The following is a 23,390-nucleotide window of genomic DNA, read 5'->3' as shown; positions in this document are numbered from 1 at the left end:
AAAAAAAAAAAAAAAAAAAAAAAAAAAAAAAAAAAAAAAAAAAAAAAGAACAGGGTCAGGGCAACTATGTGGCTCAGTAAGTTAAGCCTCTGCCTTTAGTTCAGGTCGTGATCCCAGGGTCCTGGGATGGAGCCCTGCATCAGGCTCCCTGTTCAGCGGAGAGCCTGCTTCTCCCTCTCCCTCTGCCCCTCTCCCCTGCTCCTGTGCACTCACTCTCTCACTCTCTCTCTCAAATAAATTTAAAAAATCTTAAAAAAAAAAAAAAAAGAACATAAGCAGGGTGTCTGCTTTCAAGAAGCTTACATTCTAGTGGGGTGGGTGGGGGGTGGAGAATTTTTTTTTAAACGTGCTTATGGATAATATACATGCTATGGGCGCCTGGGTGGCTCAGTTGGTTAAGCGACTGCCTTCAGCTCAGGTCATGATCCTGGAGTCCCTGGATCGAGTCCCACATCGGGCTCCCTGCTCGGCGGGGAGTCTGCTTCGTCCTCTGACCCTCCTCCCTCTCATGCTCTCTGTCTCAAATAAATAAATAAAATCTTTAAAATATATATATATATACATGCTATGTATGGGCAATAGGAGTGATGGAGAGAGTGATGGGGGTGGGACTGAGACCTTAAACAGGGAGATGATGAGGATGATTCTAAAATAAATGAGAAAAAAAAATCAAGTGGAAAGGATGTTGATGGCAAAGATTTTAATTGTGCCCCTAAGAGTCATCAAATCTCCCCAACTAAAGTAAGAGCTTTTAGAGCCCAGTAGTAACCCCCCAGATGGACAAGGGCCTCTTCCTAATTCTATAGCTAATAAAGCACTAGTTGGAGAATTTTCAAATCCTGAAACTGGGAATGTGGACGCCTAGAACAAGGTGGTCTGGATTCCTTGCAGTTTGGCAATCTTGGCTTTCAGGCACCAGTGGGCTCTTCAGGGGATGCTGCAGGTCCAGAGACCACAGATCCCAGCAGCAGCCCCTTCAGGGCAGCAGGGCACTAACAAGTCAGCGGCCCCGGTGTGCAATCGCCCCAGCTCAGCAGCAACATAGAGAAACTAAGACTGGATGGAAGGAAACTGGATCCCATATTGCCACAATCAACCTGAAAGGAATCTACTATTGTCTTAGATGGTCCATGGAGACCTCCCCTCCTCATCCACATTTTTATCAGTAGTTATCCAAAGTCATGCAATTCATTGATTGCCTCCTTAGTGAAGCTTTCCCTGATCACTCTCCATAGAGCCCCCCATCTCTTGGTTCCTTCATAGGGCCTTGTGGAGTCGATATTTATGTGTTTATACGGCAGTGGCTACATCTGCCTTTCACTGCTGGATCCGAGCACCTAGCACAGTGCCTGGAGGATAGCAGGTACAGAATGAAAATGTGTTGAATGAAGGAATACTCAACTGGGAAATCGCTTACTGAAAGAAGAAATATAGATTTAAACATCCTTAAATATTTGCATTGAGTAGGCTTATAGTGTTTCATTATAGTGAGTCAGACTTGAAATTTTAAGTTGAAATTGAAGTATAAAAACATAAACATCCTTACAAAGGATATTAATTCTATTCCTGAGACATGCTGACACTATGAAACATATAAAAATATTGCAGTTTAAACATCATCATAAAAAAAGTCTTTAAAGCCAGAATACACCTACACTTACTCCCTAATAGAAGAGTTCCCCATATGCTGAATTTTAAACACACACGAATTTGATTTTAGTAACCTTAAGAATTCAAATTTTCATCTAGCCGAGTAACTCCAGTTGGGTGAAAGTTATAGAAAAAAGTTAAAAACTGAGAGCCGAGGAGTATGATGTTTTGAAATGAGAGTAAACCTTAGCTTTTGCAAAGCCTTGGTTAAGATGGGCAGAACAGAAAGGTTGTTCACACAGAACGCAGGAAATTTACAATGCAGAGAGAACATAGGAGGCCTAGGAGGAAAGAACAGCAGATTTTCTCTTAACATTTGTAAACACTCAGATGGAGGACCAAGGCATGTACACACATACAACACGCACATACACACACGCACCCGGGAGCCTCTTGAGATGTACACTATCCCATAAACCAAATTTACAAAATTTACAAGCCTTCCAAAACCAAAATCCCCAGAAAATGAGGGTCCTTAGGGGTTCTCTGTAAAGAAAAATTTCCGCACCAGTCCATTAGGAAGCAAAGAAGTAAGCATCTTCCCAAACGAAGCCCCATTGTGATGGTAAATCTTCGAAAACAGTCAACAAAGAATAAACCTTGGGAGGTGGTGTTCAGCGTGACTAGGCATGCAAGGCCTGGAATCAAACTCCTAGCTTTGTGCTCTCCATGGGGCTCCTGGACTGCTGAGTGACTCTGGGCACGCGACTTAGGGCCTGGAAGTTCCACCAGCTGCACAACCACGAGCTTCGCCCTCTTCATCAGCAAAACGAGGATGATGATGACACCTTCTCATCCAACTGTCGTGAGCATAACATGAGACCCCCCGCATCTAAACTGCTTAGTACCTTCTCCATTCTCCATAGAATGTTATCTACTACTATTATTTTTATCTCAGACTTCTATTTCCGTGGGCTGAATGCTAATGTTTTCATGCCCTTCTCCCCAGTTCTGCAAAATACTCAAGAAGGAAAAGTCAGAATTCTCTTGGGGGTATCAGCTCCCAAACGGTTTGATTCAGATGGTGTGGGCAAGCCTGAGTCCGTTTTTTCCTCTTCTGCTAATGTGAGCACATTTCTACCTTGTGCAGTCTGCCATTTGGACTCAAGACCATCAAAGCAAGTTAATTTAAATGTTAATACAAGGGTGAAACAAGAATCCTGGGGAGAGTGAGGTAAGCTGCCTGGCAGCTTCTCCAGCCAAAGACACAAGTTTTGTGAAATCAGGATTAACCCCTCAGCTCCTGCAACGAAGTGAGACTTCAGAAAAGGTGTTCATTATCTTCTCATTGTGTTGGCTCCCAGCACCCCCACCAACTCCCATTCCAGCGGCAGGTACAAGACACACACTCACATGCAATTCACCCCCATGTCCACACTGACATATACACGCACCGTCACACAATTGGCCCCGTGTGCATACACATACATACACACACACGCACACACGAACCCCCTCATGCACATACACATTCAGTCTCCCGTGCTTGAACGCACACACACACATATTCATATACATCTTCACCCCCACATGTGTGTACACACTTTCACACACACATTCAACACCCTGTATGCGTGTGTGCACACAGATACTCACAGAGACTCTGGATCCCTTTGCTCTTCCTCACAGGGAACCAGTCTCCCACACCAGTGGCTTCACTGTCCTGTGGATTTGGAGAGGGAGCAGAAAGACCCCCACCTGGCCAGTCTTGTTGCCTTTGCCCTTGCTTGGGACGTTCAAAGGATGCTATGAGACGGTGCCCACCGAATGGAAGAGTAAGATTAATTTGAAAGTCAGATCTAAGGATCTTTGTCCTCAACCAACAGCAATTCTGATATAATAGAACCCAGAGTTAGATTGGAGGGGCACAGGGGCGCCTGGGTGGCTCAATTGGTTAAGCATCCAACTCTTGATTTTGGCTCAGGTCATGATCTCAGGATCGTGAGATGGAGCCTGCTAAAGGCACTCTTTCTCTCCTCTCCCTCTGCATCCCACCCCGGCCCCCGCTCATGCTCTCTCACTCTCTCTCTCTCTCAAAAAAAAAAAAAAAAAAAAAAGACTGGAAGGGCACAGCCCTTCTTCCCACAGAGCCCTTTGTACTACGTTCCCAGAGTATCTACTCACTTTGAACCACTCAAGGCTCTCCCTACAACTGTCAAAGTGACAGCCTTTGCAGGATGGTCCAAAGATCTGGAAAGCTTCTTCCCATCTTCTGCTCCCTGCCCTTTCTCAGTCTCCTCTGGCTCACTCCTACTCATTATTTGGGGCCAGATGAGATGTCCCTTCATCCAGGAAGCCTTTTCTGACTCCACACATGGCAGTTGGGGTAGCTTCTCCCTCTTGGCTCCCCTGCAGGGCTGAGCTCGCCCCTGGCACTTACCCACTCTGCTGTGTCACTTCCATTGGCCTCTTCTACTGGACTGTGAGCTCTGAGAGAGCAAGGATTGTGCTTGCTTCATCTGGGAGTCCCAGTGTCTGTCACATGGCAGGAATCCACTGTTTATGTGTGCATGTATCTTGTTATTCACAAAGGTAAACAGGAAATGGAAAGCTACTGTGCATGACCACTTTCTAGCAGATTTGGTTCTGATGTGTTTAGACTGAAAAACATGAGGATCTCGGGGCTAGAGAACCCAGAGACACTAAGTGGCCCCACCTGAGGACATCCCTGTGGGTTCAATCTTAAATTGTTACATTTCTTTTTGATGTCTGGCACCTAAATTTCACCGAATAGTTGTCTAGTGAGTAGACCAATGAATGAAGTGAATAACACTGCCAAGGAGTGGAGAACTCAATGGAAAGCTCTAGCCTATAGGAATAAGGTATCCATGGTTCCAGTTTTATTTGGGGGCATGGGATTCACTGTTTGAACCTGGACAAGTCCCCTCCCTTGCCCGAGTCTTAGCCTTCCATCTGCACAATTAAAGGATTGGACCAGAACACTGGTTCTCAAAGTCGGTTCCATGGAGACCTGGGTGGCCATTGAGCACTTTCTTGGCCTCTATAGAATAGGAGGGGACTCTGCACTACCTGGACGTGGGGCTTCATAGGCCACAGCAAGGAGTTTGGGGTAGATGAGCCTGAAGGGCCAGACCTTTGTTAGTAATCTGAAAGGAGCAAGAAGTCCAGCCTGGTGGAATATGTCTAGAATTTTCCATGTCAACTGGAATAAAACCAAGGCTCTAAAAGGGGCAAAACTTAAAAATCAAGGACAGTATCCTTTGACAAGTGGTTTTGAAGCCTTCATTTATTTAGCTCACAAGAGAAGGTTCTCCCAGACCGCAGCGATAGCTTCAGGAACCTGGAGAAGATGCTCTTTACCTGTCATAGATTCAGGAAGAAGAGTGAAGCCTTATTGTCAGGGCTTCAGCCTTACGTCAGCCACACCCAGGCCTGGGTGTGGCTTTGGAAGCTCAGTCACTTCCCCCATTGAAAAGGTTAAAGAAGTTACCCAAAGCATTAAGGAAGCTAAAAATTTTAAAGGACTTTTGGGTGAATGCACTAATTTCCCTTGTAGGTAATGAAGACATCCCAGCCCTCCCTCACAGGAAATGAAATCTACAAGGTATGGGGCTTGGAAATTCTACAATCATACACTAATATCAATTTAGACCAGCTAAAAAAAAAGAGGGAGGCTTTTTTTTCCTATTAGATTTTTGTTAAGGAATGTACAAGAGATCCTAAATTCAAGATGCAATGCGAAAATGATGGAGAGTTCCATGTAAGAAGAGGGAAACACCCATTCCTGTCCAATGTCCCATTCTACAACAATTCTCTTCTGACCTGGAAGCTCAACCAAACACTTTCTGGTCATGAACTCGGACTTTATCTCTCTCACACATGCTTCTTACAAGGTATAAAAAGAACATAAACCACTAGCCCAGTACCTGAGATGCAGCAGGTGCTCAACAAAAAAATGATAGTAACATTCAGTTTCTGACATAATTTCTGAATTTAGCCATTCTGTTACATTTGTTTAATTGTAAGCTTCATTCCCATCTAAGTAGGAAAATTCATAATTAATAATGTGTGATCATCATTTCCCAACTTGTAAACATCTGCTGCACAAGGAGATCCAATTGAAGGGCACTCAACCGTAGAAGCACACCAGAAACTTCAAAGAGGGGGCCAACATGCCAATTTTGGAAAGCTTGATAAATCAGGATCTCTAGGTTCAGGCCTAGAGAGGTATTACTTTACATCTTTCTATGTGGTGTGATTCAGTACCTCTGGTCTATTCCTTCTGGAGAGAAGTAGATTGACACAGCAAGCCAAACATGAACTAATCCCGTTCTCTCTCTTGAAACCCTCCAATGGTTTCCCATTGCAGTTAGAACCAAGTCCCCACTGTGGGATTTGGGGACGTGGTCTACCAGGTCCTACATAACCAGGACCCCTCCTGCCTTTGACCACTATTCCTACCATCCCCCTCCAGGGATACCCAAGGACTTTGCACGGGATACCCTCATGCTCATCATGTTTTTCCCAGAATTTTGTGTCGCTTGCTCCTTCCCATCAATTATTCTTAGCTCAGATGTAACCTTCTTGGAGAGGCCTTCCCCAACCATAGCAAGCCCGATCCCCACCCTGTGATTACTACTTTGTCCCACTATCCATGCACATGAAGCACTACCCCAAATCGTGTTTGTTTGTTTTTATTGTCTATCTCTCTCCACCCCCATTAGGATGTAAGCTCCTTGAGAGCAGAGACCCTGCATACATTGTTCATGGTTATGGCCTGATGCCTGCAGAAGACGGCGTGATGCAAGGTAGGCACACAAACAAACACTGATTGAATAAATGAACTGAGTTCATTGGCCTCCTAAAACGATGTTAAGTCCACAGGTCCTCTCTGTTGATATGTTATGAATCTCAGGGAAATTCCCCTCCTGAAATTCACTGGGTTATTTTAACAAGGGATTGGAAATCCTAATTACTCAGTTCACACAATGCTTAATGAAGCTGCTTTCAGTTTATTCAATTAAAAACCTTTCTTTCTCCTGACCTTGCTGATTTAATAGCCTTTAGCTCTAAGAAGTGAGAATAAGAAGGGGGGGGGGGAAAGCACCTCGTAGCATTCTTTTTCACCAAGGCAGCTTGATTTAATCCTATGGATCCACATTTCTCATGATTGTATTTATGGCACAAGGTGCTGAATTCCCAGCTCCTAAAACTTCAAAGCAATAATTACACTGCAGGCCTCGGGTCCTCCCCAAGGCATATTGCATATGCATATTACATAATGCGAATTCAGCAATTTGCTGAAGTATGAAGACAGTGTGTAGAGCTGTGGTTTCAATATGTTAAGAGCAGAGCCTCTTTGTTTAAATGAAATGTGAGATGCTTTGAAAATGAGACACTCGGGGGGCAGGACCCCAAGCATCTATGGTTACTGCCTGTGAACACAGATCGGGAAGTTAGATCACGTGGGGGTTCTGCTGGTCATTCCACTAGGTGAACAGGTGTGATGCAGGGGTCTCAGCCCACATGTCCTTTAAGAGTATGAGCTGAAGGTGGCTCCATCATTTCAAGGTATGGGTATGCGTTATCCATGCAACATGCCCAGCAATTGGAGGACAATGTTGCTCAGCTGAAGGTACAGCAGCTCCACTTAGAGATAAAACCGGCTGTGATGTGCATGTTGAGAGTCCTGCCTTCCAAAGCCTCTCTAGAGCCTCTCAGAGCTGTGCCTTCCAAAGGGGTTTTCGCAGGCTGCCTTTAAAATCTCACCCTGGTTAGAATGGGATTCCACCAGGTGAAAACAGATAAAGCAGCCTTGCTCTAATGAAGTTAGGTGGGAGAAATTCCAAGAGCCTTCTCCTCCCCAGTGCAGCCTCCCCTGACTCTCTTCACCTGTCTAGAAACTGGAGTCCAGAGCTCTCTGTAAGATGTGCGTAAGGTGTGGCGCCTGCCACCGGGAGAGCTGCAGGAGATCACATGACTAAACAGGCCCAACTTGTAGCCAGAGCTCAATCAAGGTGTGCCAACCTGTTGGGGTAGGGCTGGGGGTGGATCCTGAAGGATCTATCAAGACAAAAAAAACAGACATTTCAATGGTGGGGCTAATGTGAAAAATACAGGAACAAAGAGAAGAGTTGATATTTAGGGAGGAAGGTGACTTCGCTGGAGAGAGAGATTGGCAGAGAGAGAGAGAGCCGGTGGAGCTGGTGTGGACCTCCTGAGCCGGGCTCTATTCTGAGAGTCACAAGCATCACCAATGCTATGAGGCAAGATGGTGCTTCAGGGAGACCCCTTTCAACTAGTGTGCTTCCTGCCTTGGCGGCTTTTCTCACTTTTAATGGCACTTTATTTATTTCTGGCTCAAAAGGGAGCAGAAAAAAGTGAGGAAGTGAAAAAGAAGGATTAATGACTATTCATTTCAGTTCATATCTGTTGAGTGTCTACTACACACCAAACATTAGGATATCCAACAATTAAATAATAATGTCTGGACATGACAGAATTAAGTAAGAACGTCCAGACATTACTGCCAGAGACACCATCATGAGTAGCACAGACAAGATCTGTGCTCTCATGGAGATCATATTCTAATGGCGGAAACTGGTAACAAGCCAGTCACTACCTGGAGAACTAAAATATGGTGATGGAATCAGGAGTGGTTGGGTGGGCAGAAAGGAACCAACTGCAGTTGATCAAAAGAGGGACATTCTAGGTACAGAGAGTAACTAGTGCAAAGGATTTAAAGTGTGATGAGCTTGAAGTGTTCAAGGAATGGACAGAAAGGCAGTGTGGTCTAAGAAGAGGAGGGAGGGGAGAGCAGTGCAGTAAGAGACGAGGTCAGAGCGGCAAATAGGGGCCTGACCATGTAGGGCTCTGTATAAGGAGAAAGAATAGGGCTTTAATCCACAGGCAATCAGAATCCATTATAAGTAAGCAAGATAGTGGGGGATCTGGGTGGCTCAGTCAGTTAAGCATCTGCATCTGGCTCAGGTGATGATCTCAGGGTCCTGGGATCAAGTCCCGCATAGGGCTTCCAGCTTAGCTTGGAGTCTGCTTCTCTCTGCCCCTCTCCCCTCCCTCCTCCCTCTGCCTCTCCCCCATCCCCCTGCTCGTGTGCACTCTCTCTCTCTCAAATAAATAAATAAAATCTTTAATTAAAAAAAAAGTAAGCAAGGTAGTGACATAATCTGAGTTATATTTTCAAAGAGCAATCTACCTGCAGTTTGAGAATAAATTGCAGAGGTGCAAGAGTGGAAAGGAAAACACCAATTAGGGGATCATTTGGATGATCCAAAGCAACAAAATGGAGCTATAGTCTATAGATGTAGATTCAAAAGAAGTGGATTGCTTTGGATTACGCTTTTCGAATAGTTCCACGTGATTTAATACTGGAATGGATATGGGGGTTGAGGGGAAAAGAGGAGTCAAGGTAACACCTAGTTGTCTGGGCTTTAGCATCTGGCTGGGTGTTGTTACCATTTACTAAAGTGAAGTCAACCAGTGGAAGAATGGCCTTGGGTGTGGGGATAATCCAGAGTTATACTTTCACTATGTAAGTTTTGTGATGCCTTTTGAACAACCAGGTGGAGATGTCAGATAAGTAATAAGCAATACAAATCTACAGTCCCAGGAGAAGTCAACACTAGCCAATATATTTGGGTACCATCAACACAGAGATTTTTTTTTTTTTAATTGAAGTATAGTTGACTATACAGAGCTATTTTTAAAGCCATGGGCTGAGTGAGGTCACCTAGAAAAACTGCACAGATACAGATGAAGAAAGAGACCCAAGATCAATCTGAGACATCCCAAGATTTAGAGGTTGAATAAAAAAGAAAGCAAAGGAAACTGAGAAGTGTCAGCCAGTGAGGTAAAAGAAAATCCAGGAGAGTGGGGGGTCATAGAAGCCAAGAGAAAGGAGCTTTTCAAGAAGCAATGCTGCTGGAGACCACACAAGGTAAGACCCAAGAAGTGACCACTAGATTTGACATAATAAAGACCACTGGTGCACTTGATAAGCAGTGTTTCAGCATGGTAGTGAGCATCTGTTTCAGTCACCCACCATTGAGCAACAAGTCACCAAATACTTAATGCTTTAAAAGAACAAGTTGTAATTTCTCAAGATTCTGTGGATTGATCAGCAGTTCCTCTGCATGTGGTGTCAAGGGTGAGCTGGAATGGTTACAGTCATCTGGAATCGAATCAGTTGGGCTGGAACATCCAGCATGGTTCCCTCAATGGCTAGAATTTGATCCTGGCTGTTGGCTGGAAGCTCCACTTGGGCTGTGGACCAGAGAGGCTACACCTGGCTTAGGTTTCTCACATCTCAATTCTGAGAAAGAGTGTCCCAAGAGGGACCAGTCCATGAGACCAACCCAGGCAGAAGATGCAGAGATTTTATGAGCTAGCTTCAGAAGTCATGGAGCACTGCTTCTATCATGTTCTATTGATCAAAGAAAGCCTAAAATCAAGGGCTTTTTTATTAAAGTATAGTTGCCATACAACATTACATTAATTTCAGGTATATGGCACAGTGATTTGACAAGTCCATCTGTCACCCTACAACACCACTACAATACCACTGACTATATTCCCTATGTTGTACCTTTTATCCCATGACTTATTCATTCCATAAATGAAAGCCTACACCTCCCACTCCCCTCCCCTCATTTAGTCCATCCCCCCAACCCCTCTCCTCTGACAACTACCAGTTGGTTGTCTATTTTATGGGTCTGTTTCTAGATTTCACCTTTCAATAAATTAGCAAAGAATATGTAGCTATATTTAATCTTCCATAGGACCATAGCCTAATGGAAGTAAGTTGAGAGGGGAATTTGAGGTGGGGAAGGGGAGCAAGAAGCCTTAGATAGCTCATAATTACCTACACACAAACTCATGAACTTGGCTAAAACAAAACAAGGTCCTTATTCTGATCCTACTAGTAATTCCTCCAAGCTTAACTCCCAATTTACAACCTAACAAAACTGAGAAATATTAGATAGGAATAAAAAATCAGTGGTGCCAGGGTGGCTCAGTCGGTTAAGCATCTGCCTTCAGCTCAGGTCATGATTTCTGGGTCCTGGGGTGGAACCTCGCATCCGGTTCCCTGCTCAGCACCCCCACCTCCGCTCATGTGCTCTCTCTCTCTCTCTCAAATAAATAAATAAAGTCTTTAAAAAAAAATCAAACAGTAAAAGTACTGGAAGAAAATAATGATAAAATAGTTATGCATAAAAAGGTGGAGGTCTTCCTAAGGGCTCTGACAGTAGAAGCCAAGAAGTAAAAGTCATTCGGACTAGATGAATATTAAAATTTCTATAAATCAAAAAGTAGGATTTTAAAAATCACCAAAACTAACTAAATAATAATAAATGAAAAATTAATTAAAAATCAACCAAAAACTATGAAACATTAATAAAATCACCGATGAATTCTTACAAATCAAGAAGAAAAACAAACACCCCAATGGAAATGGGCAAAAAAAACCAAACAGCCAATAAATAGATAATAAAACATTGAAGCTTCTCCGGCAATAAAAAAGTGCAAAATAAAATGTTGAGATGGCATTTTCTGAAAATTTAATGGGCAATTGTTTTTAAGTCATCACTCGAGGTAGGCAAGTTTCAAGGAAAATGACACCATCAGATACTGCCAGAAAAAAGTATGAATTGGAATATGCTTTTCAGGAGGAGAATTCAGCATTCCTTATCAAAATTCCCAGGTGGATACAGGGTCCTATTGCTCTACAAACACAGATTGTTCTTCCTTATCATCAGGCTTTTGCCAGACCCTTGCCCCCTCTCTGGGATTCTGTACCCCCATACTCCATTGGTAGGAAAATCCTATTTGTCACTTAAAACCCAGCTCGGCTCTGAATCCCTCCAACAGAACTTCTGTAAACCTACCTCTCTCCAAGATGGGAGAAATCACACCCTCCCATGTGCTATTTCTGTACCTTTCTCAAGTCTGTGTTGCTGTCATGCTGCAATATAATTATCCACCTTTTAGCTGGGCCATCTTCCGCAAGTCTCTTAAATGACTCTCAAGTTCTTCATCTGGAAATGAAATTAATACCTATTCTGCAGGGCTGTTGGAAAAATGAAGATACTCTCAATTTGTTGATATGTAAACAACAAATGACTGTTTTTCAAATTCTTGCTCTTTTTATACTCTGTCCAGCTCTCCCTTGCTGCTGGGTAATGGGCTTCCTTAATGGGCTTGAGGTGGGGAAGGGGAGCAAGAACGGTTCAGTCCAACTCTACTTCTGTGCAGTCACCTTAAATATTAAAAATAGTCTCATTTCTATTATTATAGCTTGGTCCATTTATTTTGTAATTCCCATCTCATAAAATTCTCCTCCTTCTTTGCCCTCCAACCCAGTCATGCTTGCAGTACCAGCAGCCTAGGGCAGAAGGAGTTGGATGTGGCACACGCTCAGCCCTTCCATCTTCCCCACCTCTTTGCCTCCACTGTTGGGGTGGGAAGGAGGGAGAATGAAGGTGATCTTGTCCTTGCCCAACTATTGGTGGGGGACTGTCTGCTTTCTTCGTTGCTCATAACACCCATCCCCTTGTGTAAGCAAACACACGGGCATCTTTCAGGGTGAAGATGAGTCCCCTTCTTGTCAGGTGTCTCTGCTTCTTGGTCCAGCTGTTGAAGGACTGGCTGTTTCTCTCTGGGGGCCAGTGTTCAAATGCAGGCTGTTTTGTAAAGTCACTTGTGGTTGTTTGGAGGGCTCTCTGGGGACTTCCCTCTCTCCAGCCCCTGATGTGGGAAACTGTGTGAGGTTTGACCTCTTCCACTTCTCTCAACTCCCCCACCCTAGGCAGCCTGTCCTACACCCTCTGTCTGCAGAGGCCTCTTCCCCCATCAGTAGTCCCCTTGGAAAAATTAGCAAAAAGGTTTAAGCCCCAGGCACCTTCTTGGGGTCCACTCCACCCAGGGGAGACTCCTCTGTCATTTCAGTGGGAATGCAGCTCCCCACGCTTCTCTCAGATCCCCTGGCTCTAACCTATCCCTTCTCCACAACCAGCGCTCAGCTGTAGAAGATCAGGGTCTCTAAAGGTCCAGATGTTCAAAAGATTTCAGAAGTGAAATAATCGGCCCTCTCCAGCTTTGTGGGGAGGGTGGGGGAAGAGATGTCAGGCTTTCCCAGTTTTTAGGAAGGAGAGGGGCAAGTCAAACGCCCCTCCATGAGGAGGGGAAGAAGAAGGGAGTGGAAAGTCCATGATATCAGTGCTCTCCACCCCCAAAATTCTTCTTCTCCTGGCTTTCTTTTTTTTTTTTTTTTTTTTGAGAAAGAGAGTGAGCTCACAAGTGGGGAGGGGCAGATGGAGAGGAAAAGAGAATCTTAAGCAAGCTCCATGCTCAGCGTGGAGCCTGAGGTGGGGCTTGATCTCAGAACCCTGAGATCATCACCTGAACCAAAACTGAGTCTACTCTCAACCAACTGAGCCATTTGGTGAGCATCCCTCTCCTGACTCTTATGCCCCACTCCTTCACTTCTCACTGGCAAAGTCCATCAAACTTGCTCAGCCTCTGGTACCTGAGGGCACACAGGAAGTCTTTCACCAAGAACTAGACCCCCTTAACCTGGATTTGGAGGAATCTACTAACTCAACAGGATGCAGTCTCCACTGCAAACCCAGTCCTGTCTGGTAACCTCCAGAGACATGAAAATATGCAGTTGCAGACTAATCTGTTCATTCACAGAGAGAAAACAAGTACCTAGCATAGTGTTAGTGTGTGGTAATCAACACCAGTAGTTACTGTCTGTCTTAACGAGGGACTCTTTCAGAAAAGAGACTATATGTTGTTAAAGTCACTTCAATTCAATCTAACAATTACCAGTTAAAGACCTTCTGTGGCCTAAATACATGGCTAGACATTATCTCAAGCAGCTTATGGTTAGTGGGGGAAATAACAAGGAACCAGATGATCACAGGAAAGGAAGGAGTGAAGGGGACATCACAGGCAAGTTTCCCAGTGCGAGGAACAACAGAGCTACTCCGCCCAGGCTGCATAGGAGTTGGGCTAGTGAACAGAGATTTAAGTAGAAGAGAGAGTGCAGGCAAAGGCCTGGAGATACAGGCAGACTGGTGTGTTTGGGAAACTGGAGGGAATTTAATATGACTGAGAGAAAAGCACTGGGAGTGAGGGGGGAGATCAAGGGGCACAGAGAGAGATGAAGCTGAAGACGTAGCTGGAGCCAGGGATGAGATGCACTATAGGCAATGTTAATGATTTTCGACTCTCTCTGGAGGGTCCTAGAGAGCCATGAATGGACTTGAAACAGGGGAAGAACCTGATAAAATTTCTAGTTTGGGAAGATTATTCTGGTCTCACTCAGTAGTAAAAAAAAAAAAAAAAAAAAAAAACTGGTCGGGGCAAGATTGGAGTCAGGAAGATCTATTGGGCTGTTGTTGCTGTCATCCAGGGAAGAGGTGACAGTGGCCTGGACTAAAGTATTGTCAGAGGGATGGAGAGAAGAGTGAAGACCAGAGATATCATGGCACAGCCAGCAGCCCCCAACAACTGATAGAATGTAGTGGCTGAAAGAGAAGGAAGCAAGTATGATGCCCACGTTTCTGGCGTGAGTCATTGAGTGCATGATAGTGCTACTCTTAAAGTTGGGTGACCCCAGGGGAAAACAGGTTTGACTCAGAGCATAGGAAGGTGGTGTATTTAATAGTGGACGTGGTTTGCATACCCCTTTCAACAACCCTGTAGGATAGATAACACTCTTTCCATCTCAGAAACGGAGACACTAACAGTCTGGGAGGTGGAAGGTCATAAAACCAGGAAGAAGAGGAGCTGGGGCAGAACTCTTGACTCCAGGGGCCTGAGGAACAAGGGAACCCCAACAGGCCACATTCCCAAGACCAACTTGGGGCTGACCATCGTTAATATCACCCTGGAAGCTCACACTTCCTGTTTAGAGGAACAAAGGCAGAAAATCCAAGAGATACCACCCACAGTCATTTCTGTGTATTTCAAATTCCCCACCACACAGGGTTGGGTCCTGGATTTCGTTATCTCCACTGCACAATTTGCCAACCCTTCACCCATGGTTAAAATGGTCCCTGTAACCAGGGAGATAACATCAGGCAAAAGGTAGCATTTCCTTTTCTGGGAGTTGTCCCCACCTATTCCCTAGGCTTACTTCGCACATCCACGGGTCCTTGGCTACCGTGGTCTTGGTGTCACTGCAGTGTCCACTCCCCTCGCATCTTCAAGCAATCATGCAAAAAGGAAGTCATGCACCACCACAATTATTAACCACTTCTCTCTGCTCAGAGGCGAGCCTAATTCCAGCCCTGCTATCTGATGTCTGTAACTTCTGGACTTCCAGAGCATGCAGACCTCAACCTTCTCCCCTCCCAGCAGTGTCTAACAGTCAGCCATCAGAATTGTATCAGGCACCATCTCTGAACCAGTCATCATGTCTGGAACCATGGAAAGTTCAGTCATGAAGACTCATTATAAGCCAGGGCAGTTTTGTGTATAAGACCCAAATTAAAGTCATAGATTAACAACACTGTTGAGCACCTACTAGATGCCAGATACCCTATTAGTGCTTTCCAGATGGTAACTCCTTCTATCCTCATAACAAGCCATGAAATAGAAATTATTTTCCACATTTTCTATACGGTAGGAGACGAAATTCAATGTAGCAAAGACTGGGTAAACCCCAAATAAGCTCATTTCTCTTCTTCCTGTTCGTACACATAGACTCCATTTCTCAAACTCCCTTGTAGGTATCACTGTGGGTATGAGTCATGACCGATAGAAGTTACACGTGTCACTTCTGGACCTAGCCCATAAAAGCTCTGTGTGATCCTTCATCTTCCCTCCTCTCTGTCACATCCAAGAGAATCCTGCAAGTCACATGGAGAAGATGACTGAGACTATTTTGGCCTCATTCCTTGAATTACTGCATGGAGCAGAATGCCCCCTCCTTGGACTTCAAGACAGGGAGAAAAAAAGTTCTATTTTGATAAGCCACATTTCCCGTAGCTAACATTCATTAATGAGTACAGTAGGCCTCAAACACATCAAACCATTTGCACAAAGCCCACCAACTGGTTAGTGGCAGAGAACAGATTTGAATTTAGGTTAACCTTATTCCAAAGACACTAATGTCACGCATCTTGCCCATAGATTTGGGTGGTCTAAAGAAGAAGATGAAAAAGCCAGAAAGAAAGGTAGCAGTGAAAAGAGTCAGAGAAAAGAAGACATAAAGTATTCTTGAGGAATGTGAATGGAATAAATGTTCTCTGCTGGAGAGTTACAGGAGTGAAAATTGGAAATGTACATTGAGCTGTAACAGCATAAACTAGGGCATGTTGCACTTACAAACAGAATCAGAATCTCAGTGGCTAAACACAACCAGAGTTTACTGGTGGCTCACACTACATGTCCAGGGCAGGTCCCCAGCAGTTTGGCACACGTCACTTCTGGTCCTATTTCTTTGGTCAAGGAAAGTAATGGCACCACACTTCAACTCAAAGTCGGGGCAAGTACAATTCTACCATATACCCAGAAAACAAAGATCTGGAAATATTTGGTAAGCAGTTCTAATGGCTACAATCGGGTCAAAATGGGACAGTCCTGGAAATCAAAGTAAAGAAACATACATTCCGTTGGGAAATATTTCTATTAGAGGGTTAACCTTCTAGCCCTTCTCAAAAGCAGGAATTTTTTTTTTTTTTTCCAGATCTGGAGCAGAATTACAGATTGAAAGACCATATACAGCTTTTGGAAAGGAATGTGTATTGGGAATATATACTGGGATATTTATTGGGAATTTTAAGAAATTTTGACCCTCAAATTCCCTTTAAGTACAATAATTACATAATATTTATGCTCTTTGGTTCTGGAGTCAGCTCTATCTGAAACTCAAATCCAGACTGCCAGCCACCAAGTGTGTAATACGGAGCAAGTTGTCCAGCCTAACTTAGCCGTTCTCATCTGTAAAGTGAGAATGATGGCAGCAGTTATCCCATAAATACCAGGGTTCCATGTAAAAGCCCCTCACAAATTCTTTTTAAAATATTAGCCGAGGTTAAACAACCAAGAATTCACGATGGCGTATGCGCTCTTCATAGCACGGCTTGTAAGAGTGGAAAATTTGAAATTCTCTGAAGTGCCGGCCACACAAAAATTATTCCATGTGTGTGCAAAGGAACAGAGAGAGAAAGAAAGAATACCAAATAGTTATTTTTTCAAAAAATATGATAGAATCAGATACATTGATTTGGAAAGATATGCATAATCTACTGTGGGGTTGGGGAAAGCAAGTTGCAGAACACAGTGCACAGTTGATTTCAAGTGTGTGTTTGTATACATATGAGACAGGATAAGTATATTAAGTCATAATGAGTCCTATAAAAATATTTTAAAGAGTATGTCATAGGCAGTGATTAGTTGCGGATGGGGTACCATTTGAAACTGGGTGATCAAAAATGGCCTTTCAGAGTTGAGCTGTGAATGGTAAAATGTTTTGTATAAAAAAGAAGGGCTTACATCAAAAAACTGAAATCTTGCCATTTGCAACCACGTGGATGGAACTAGAGGGTATTATGCTAAGCGAAATAAGTCAATCAGAGAAAGACAAGTATCATATGATCTCATTGATCTGAGGAATTTGAGAAACAAGCAGAGGATCATAGGGGAAGGGAGGGAAAAATGAAACAAGAGGAAACCAGAGAGGGAGACAAACCATGAGAGACTTAATCTCAGGAAACAAACTGAGGGTTGCTGGAGTGGAGGGGAGCAGGCGGGATGGGGTGGCTGGGTGACGGACATTGGGGAGGGTATGTGCTATGGTGAGCACTGTGAATTGTGTAAGACTGATGAATCACAGACCTGTACCCCTGAAACAAATAATACATTATATGTTAATAAAAAAGGGGGGGCATGACCCAGCACCCAGATGTTGGTTTGTAATTCCACTCTCCAGTAAAAATAAATAAATAAATAAATAAAAATTTAATTTAATTTAATTTAATTTAAATTTAAAAAACAGGACTCCTTGGAGAAATGGCTGATTCTAGGGCTGGGGCAGAAAATATAAAAGATAAACCTGGAGAAAGTTTACCTGACAGAAAGTAAGAAAATGTTCAAAAAAAAAGGCTGGAGGCATATCCAAGGGACAGAGGAGCCAACGAAAAAGAGCTTCCAATGCCCAAAGTCGGGACAATTTGGAGCAACAAAATAAATCAGTAGTATTGGATTCTTACTCCAAAGTATAAATAACTATTCACGAGTCCATGCTGGTATAAATAAGTAAGTAAATAAACAAATGTGCAAGAATAGATAAATCTCCTATGACAAAGAATTCCAGATAATTTGTGTAGTCTGCCCTCCAGGAAGTGGAGCATAACTCCATAACTCTGTAAGTGTGGGCTGAGCTAAGTGACTTCCTTCCAGAAAGCAGAGTATGGAAAGGGGGGTGGGAGGGAAGGATAACTTTGGAGGAGAGAGAAATCTGACAAGCAATACTTCAACCAGGGAATCCAGTTTAACATCATCAGCAGTAAGTCGTGTTGATAGCATGTACCCTTATCATGTGATGAAGATGGCACTCCGCCTCTGTGGTATTCCTTCCCAAAACCCATAACTCCAGCCTAATCATGAGAAAAACATCAGGCAAATCCCAAGTGAAGGACATTCTATAAAATATCTGCCCTCAAAACCCTCGAGGTCATCAAAAACAAGGAACGTCTGAGAAACCGTCACAACTCAGAGGATCCTTTAAGAGAAAGAACCAAAAAACCACTACATGTCATGTGGTATCCTGAATGGAATTCTGGAACAACCAACAAGAAAATGACATGAAGGGAGGGTGCCTGGGTGGCTCAGTTGGTTAAGCGACTGCCTTCGGCTCAGGTCATGATCCTGGAGTCCCTGGATCGAGTCCCGCATCGGGCTCCCTGCTCGGCAGGGGGTCTGCTTCTCCCTCTGACCCTCCCCCCTCTCATGTGCTCTCTCTCATTCTCTCTCTCTCAAATAAATAAATAAAATCTTTAAAAAAAAAAAAAAGAAAATGACATGAAGGGAAACCTAGGTGATTTAAATGCTTTGTGGACTTCACTTAATACTGTATCAATATGACTTCATGAGTTGGGATGAACTGTTAACAGAGGGGCAACTGTACTATCTTTGAAACTTTTCTGTAAATCTAAAGCTACTCTAAAATGAATATTTTTTTTTAAAGATTTTATTTATTTATTCATGAGAGACAGAGAGAGAGAGAGAGAGACAGAGGCAGAGGGAGAAGCAGGCTCCCTGCGGAGCAGGGAGCCCGATGCGGGACTCGATCCCAGGACCCTGGGATCATGACCTGAGCCGAAGGCAGACGCTTAACCGACTGAGCCACCCAGGCGTCCCATAAAATGAATATTTTTTTAAAAATGAATTGATGCCCATGAACAGGAGAAGGAATAAATTGTAGTATCTTCATATAATAGAATACTAAGCAACAATAGGCAGATAACTGGTGAATGCTACAACAGGGTTGTATCTTAAGGTTATTGTACTGAGTGGAAGAAGCCAAACATGAAAGAGTACATACTGTATGAGCCATGTACCTGGCATTCTAGGATAAGCAAAAATAACCTATGGCAATAAATGCCCAATCAGTGGTTATTTGGGAATTACCAATAAGGGGAGAATCGACCAGGAAGGACACGAGGGAATTTTCTGGGTTGATGGATATGTTTGGTGTCTTGATGTGCATTCGTCAAAGTTACTTGAATGGTACACATAAGATCTGAATTAAGTGTAGGGATTAAATATATATTATAAATAAATGTAAAATATATAAAAAATAATGTGAAATTTAAAATAATATAAAATCAATGTAAAATATATATTCACGTGTGAAAGGAAGGAAGAAAAAGAGGGAGAGAGGGAAGAAAGATGTTTTTGAAGCCTAGGACATTTGTAGTACAAGAAAAATTAAAATTCTAATCCTTTGCCTAAAGTCATTTGTTTTTAATCTTTCAGACACATATATAACAAAAATAGGATCATTCTGTTCATATTGGTCTGTAGGCATTTTCTCAGTGAATAATGGATCTTGTAACTTACCCTTCAATAACATGGCACCTACTGGGATGCAAAAGCTTTGTATAGTGCAATGGTATTTTATAACCTGGATATATATGGCAAAAACTACTAGTTGCCTTCTAGGGATTATTCCAAGGGGTACTTGGGCAGGGACAGTCTTAGGAAATCAATGATCATTCATGTCCATTTGGAGACTTTCCTAAAACTGACCTGCCTGAGAATGTACCTTTGTCCAAGACAAGGTTTTGGCCTCACCTCTCCGGTTCCCACTTCCCCTTTCAAAGTCACTTTTTTCTCACCATACAATAGAAAAACACACTTTTCATCCATGCTGAATATTATAATTGATGATGATGTTGATGATGGGGTTGTCAAAAGGAACAACTCAAAATGTTGGTGTCAATGTTGAGATCATCAGTGAACCTAATGACTGAATAACAAATCTCTTTGCAAGTCAGGTGACTTCCAACTCTTGTTTCCAACAAAATTGAAGGAGTGAGCTGTCAGATAATCAATGATTAAAACTAATATCTGGGGGCGCCTGGGTGGCTCAGTCATTAGGCGTTTTATATTGCCAAAAATATGCTACATTTATATTATTTTTATCAATTGAATAGTATCTATAACTATAATGTTAATTCAAAGAAAAATTTTAGTAGAGTCTTATAGCCACATGAAATTAAAAGTAAAATTTCTGTTTCTATACATACTGTTGTGGCTGAGAGGTATCCTAAAGTGATCAACAAAAGAAGTTGAAGCAGAAAAATGTATGTTAGAAAAAAAAATCTGTAGAGGAAGTAGAATGAGAAAATGAGAAAAAAGGGAAGAATAGAAGATTTCCAACTGGGTAAGAGCTTGCCTGTTTATTTCTTAGATAGAGGATGGTGGCTATCATATCACAGTGGTATTTACATTCCACTGGATATATTTTTACGGTGATACAATAGTTTTATTTTTTGTGTCAGTATAAAAATGGGCTGGAAATTGTCTCCTTCACATCCATAGACACCTGTGACTAAAAAAAAAAAAAAATCAGGGAAATCTAAAAATGTACAAGGTGTTCAGTAAGTTTTCAAAATGCTGTTGAGATGTGTGAGCAAAAATGTTTGAAGACCCTAGGCCTACCCACTACACATTTTTTCCCTCTTTCTTTTATTTCTTAAGCCAGATCTGCAGGCAATGTGCCCAGCTGAAAATCCACCCCCTGGTTCTCTTCGCAGATACATTTGGCCAAGGGACTAAGTGCTAAGGACACGCTCACTTTTGCCACTTCTCCCTTCAACATGGGGTGTGAACACATGGTTGGGGCACCAGCAACTACCTTGGACCAGGCACAAAGAATAGCAGTGCCAAAGGACAAAGGAATGTGGGTTCCAGATGACTTAGCCCTCCACGCCAACGCCCAAATGCTACCTCCAGGATTCCTTCAGGTAGAGAAAAATAAATCCATACATGTTTAAGTCACTGTTATTTGGGGTTTTCTCTTACATACGGCCAAATTTAACCTGACTGGTAGTGTGGCTACAATCAACTGTTGAACATTTAGGTTTTCTCCAGATTTTGCTATTTATTATAACCGATACTGTGATCCTTAGTAGATGTATCTTCAGACACATTCGTAGCTATTTTTCTAGGAGACAGTCTAGGAAGTTAATTCCGGGTAAAGAATGTTTTCATACATATTGCAAATTTTTCCCACGCAAAGGTTAACTTACACTCACATCAGTAGCGTTTGAGACTTCAGAATTCCACATGTCTCGTCACCATGGAGAAGTTTTCTATCTGAAATATTGAAATTTGCTAGAAAGGAAAAAAAAAGTCTCATTTATACATTTGGTACTAAAAAAGTCAACGTTTTTTCCTGTTTATCTGCCATTGGCTATTCTGTATTTTTATTATTTTTAAAAATTAAGAAAAGGAGCCACGGGTTCTTCTGCTCCAGATGGAGTAACGGTTGGAGAACTAGAGGCGAGGCTATGTGTGGAGCCCCCGTTCACTGAAAGTTCCGTGGCAGCAGCAAGATTATCTGCCTCAACCTTTGTGCGACGCCCAGCACACAGCAGGTGCTCACTAAATAATGCTTTCATGTATGAAAGCCATTCTCTTATGATCTGACTTTGAGCAAGCAATTTCCTGCTCTGGCCTCAGTTTCTGGTTTATAAACTAATAGGATTGGATGAGTCTACGCCCTGGTCTTTTCCAAGTGTAAGGACTTCTTATCTGGGGACAGCCAAGTCCAACTAACACCCACAGAGTGTCGGGTGGGAAGGACTCCCTTCCTTCGGGGCTAAATCTATTGCCAGGGGCACCAGAGGCACAAGAAGATAAAATAAGCAGAAAATGAGAATTTAACATTCCTTCTTGTTCCATTCCTTCTACTTTGCTAGATATCAAAAGCGTGACAAAGGCAGTAAGAGACACCCAGAAAGTCCCTCCTCTCCTGAAATCGCCTCTGAGGACCAGCGATAAACCCTAGCTCCAGCCCAATGTCTGTTGGAGCCCAGACACTGAGGTCAGAGGAGCCTGGAATTAATCGAGCAAAAATCTGTAAATGAGGGATGGTGACAGGGATCCCGCAGGATCAATTGAGATAAGGTACCTGCTCAGCATGTGGGAGGGGCTCGGTCACCAGTAGATTCCGTGGGTACCCAGTCCCCATGCCTCGTAAGTGTCAGGCAGCTGCGGCAGTGTTTTTTTCCTAGAAAAGCCCCCACAGTGGGATTGGTCACGGTTTCTGGCTACATAATTTCAGACTCTCGCTCTCTGGCCCTCCTGGAGATTCTGAGAGTTTCCTGATCCCCTTTCAAAAATTCCTTTGCCACTTCGATGAGCCCGGGTAGATTCTGCTATCTGCAGGACCAGGACCGTTATAGCTCCCATCAACCACTGCATTTGACAGATTATTTGGTCTAAATCCCAAAAGGAAAGAAGGTTTAGTCTACCCATGCAGTTCAGCGCCTGCTCTTGACTCTACCTACTATGGATTCAAATTTTGCCCCAGTCAACTTGTGTGTGCATTGTCTTCGGGGCTCAACAGAAGCCCCTTAGAAACAGAGGCGGCTTCTTGACGTCCAGTGGAAAATGGCCAAAGGAGTGAGGGGGAGTGAGGAGGTAAGGTCTGAGTCCACCCCTGGAAACCCATGTGGTCCCAAGTAAGTTCTTACAGTACCCCAGCCCCGTAACATGGGAAGGTAGCATCTGGCCCAGGCAACTAATGTGAGATCAAAATGACAATAGATCTGAAGACCCCTTGTCAACTGTAGACCTAAGGGACCACTTTAGCAGGGTCTTTTTTCATCTACCTCCCCTGAAAAGCGCTTTCTCTCCTCTTCCAGGATGCTTACCAGAGTGAGCTGGTCTCTCAGCCCAGGGGCGCGGTCAAAACACGGGCCATAGCGTCCTCTAGTGGACGTAAATGGAAAGGGTATGGTTTTTAAATGGGTTAGAAAGCCACAAAGACCGAACTCCGAATTCTGGAATTCCAGAAGCGGAAGGAAGTTTTGAGATCATTTAGTCTAACTTCTTCATTTACAGTTGGGATGATGACAAAAGGCCTAAGAGGGAGAGTGACTTGCCTGAGGTTATACCGAGAACGAACGTCAGAGCCAGGACCAGACCCCAATCCCCAATGCCCATCCAGAGCCAAGGTCATGGTCTGGGACATGAAGCACAGAAGCCTTCACTGCTCGGTGTCCACGTGTCCCTGG

The sequence above is a fragment of the Neomonachus schauinslandi genome, chromosome 13 (genome assembly GCF_002201575.2).
Source record: "Neomonachus schauinslandi chromosome 13, ASM220157v2, whole genome shotgun sequence".
NCBI classification, from domain to species: domain Eukaryota; kingdom Metazoa; phylum Chordata; class Mammalia; order Carnivora; family Phocidae; genus Neomonachus; species Neomonachus schauinslandi.
Note: the sequence above shows the minus strand (reverse complement) of the source record.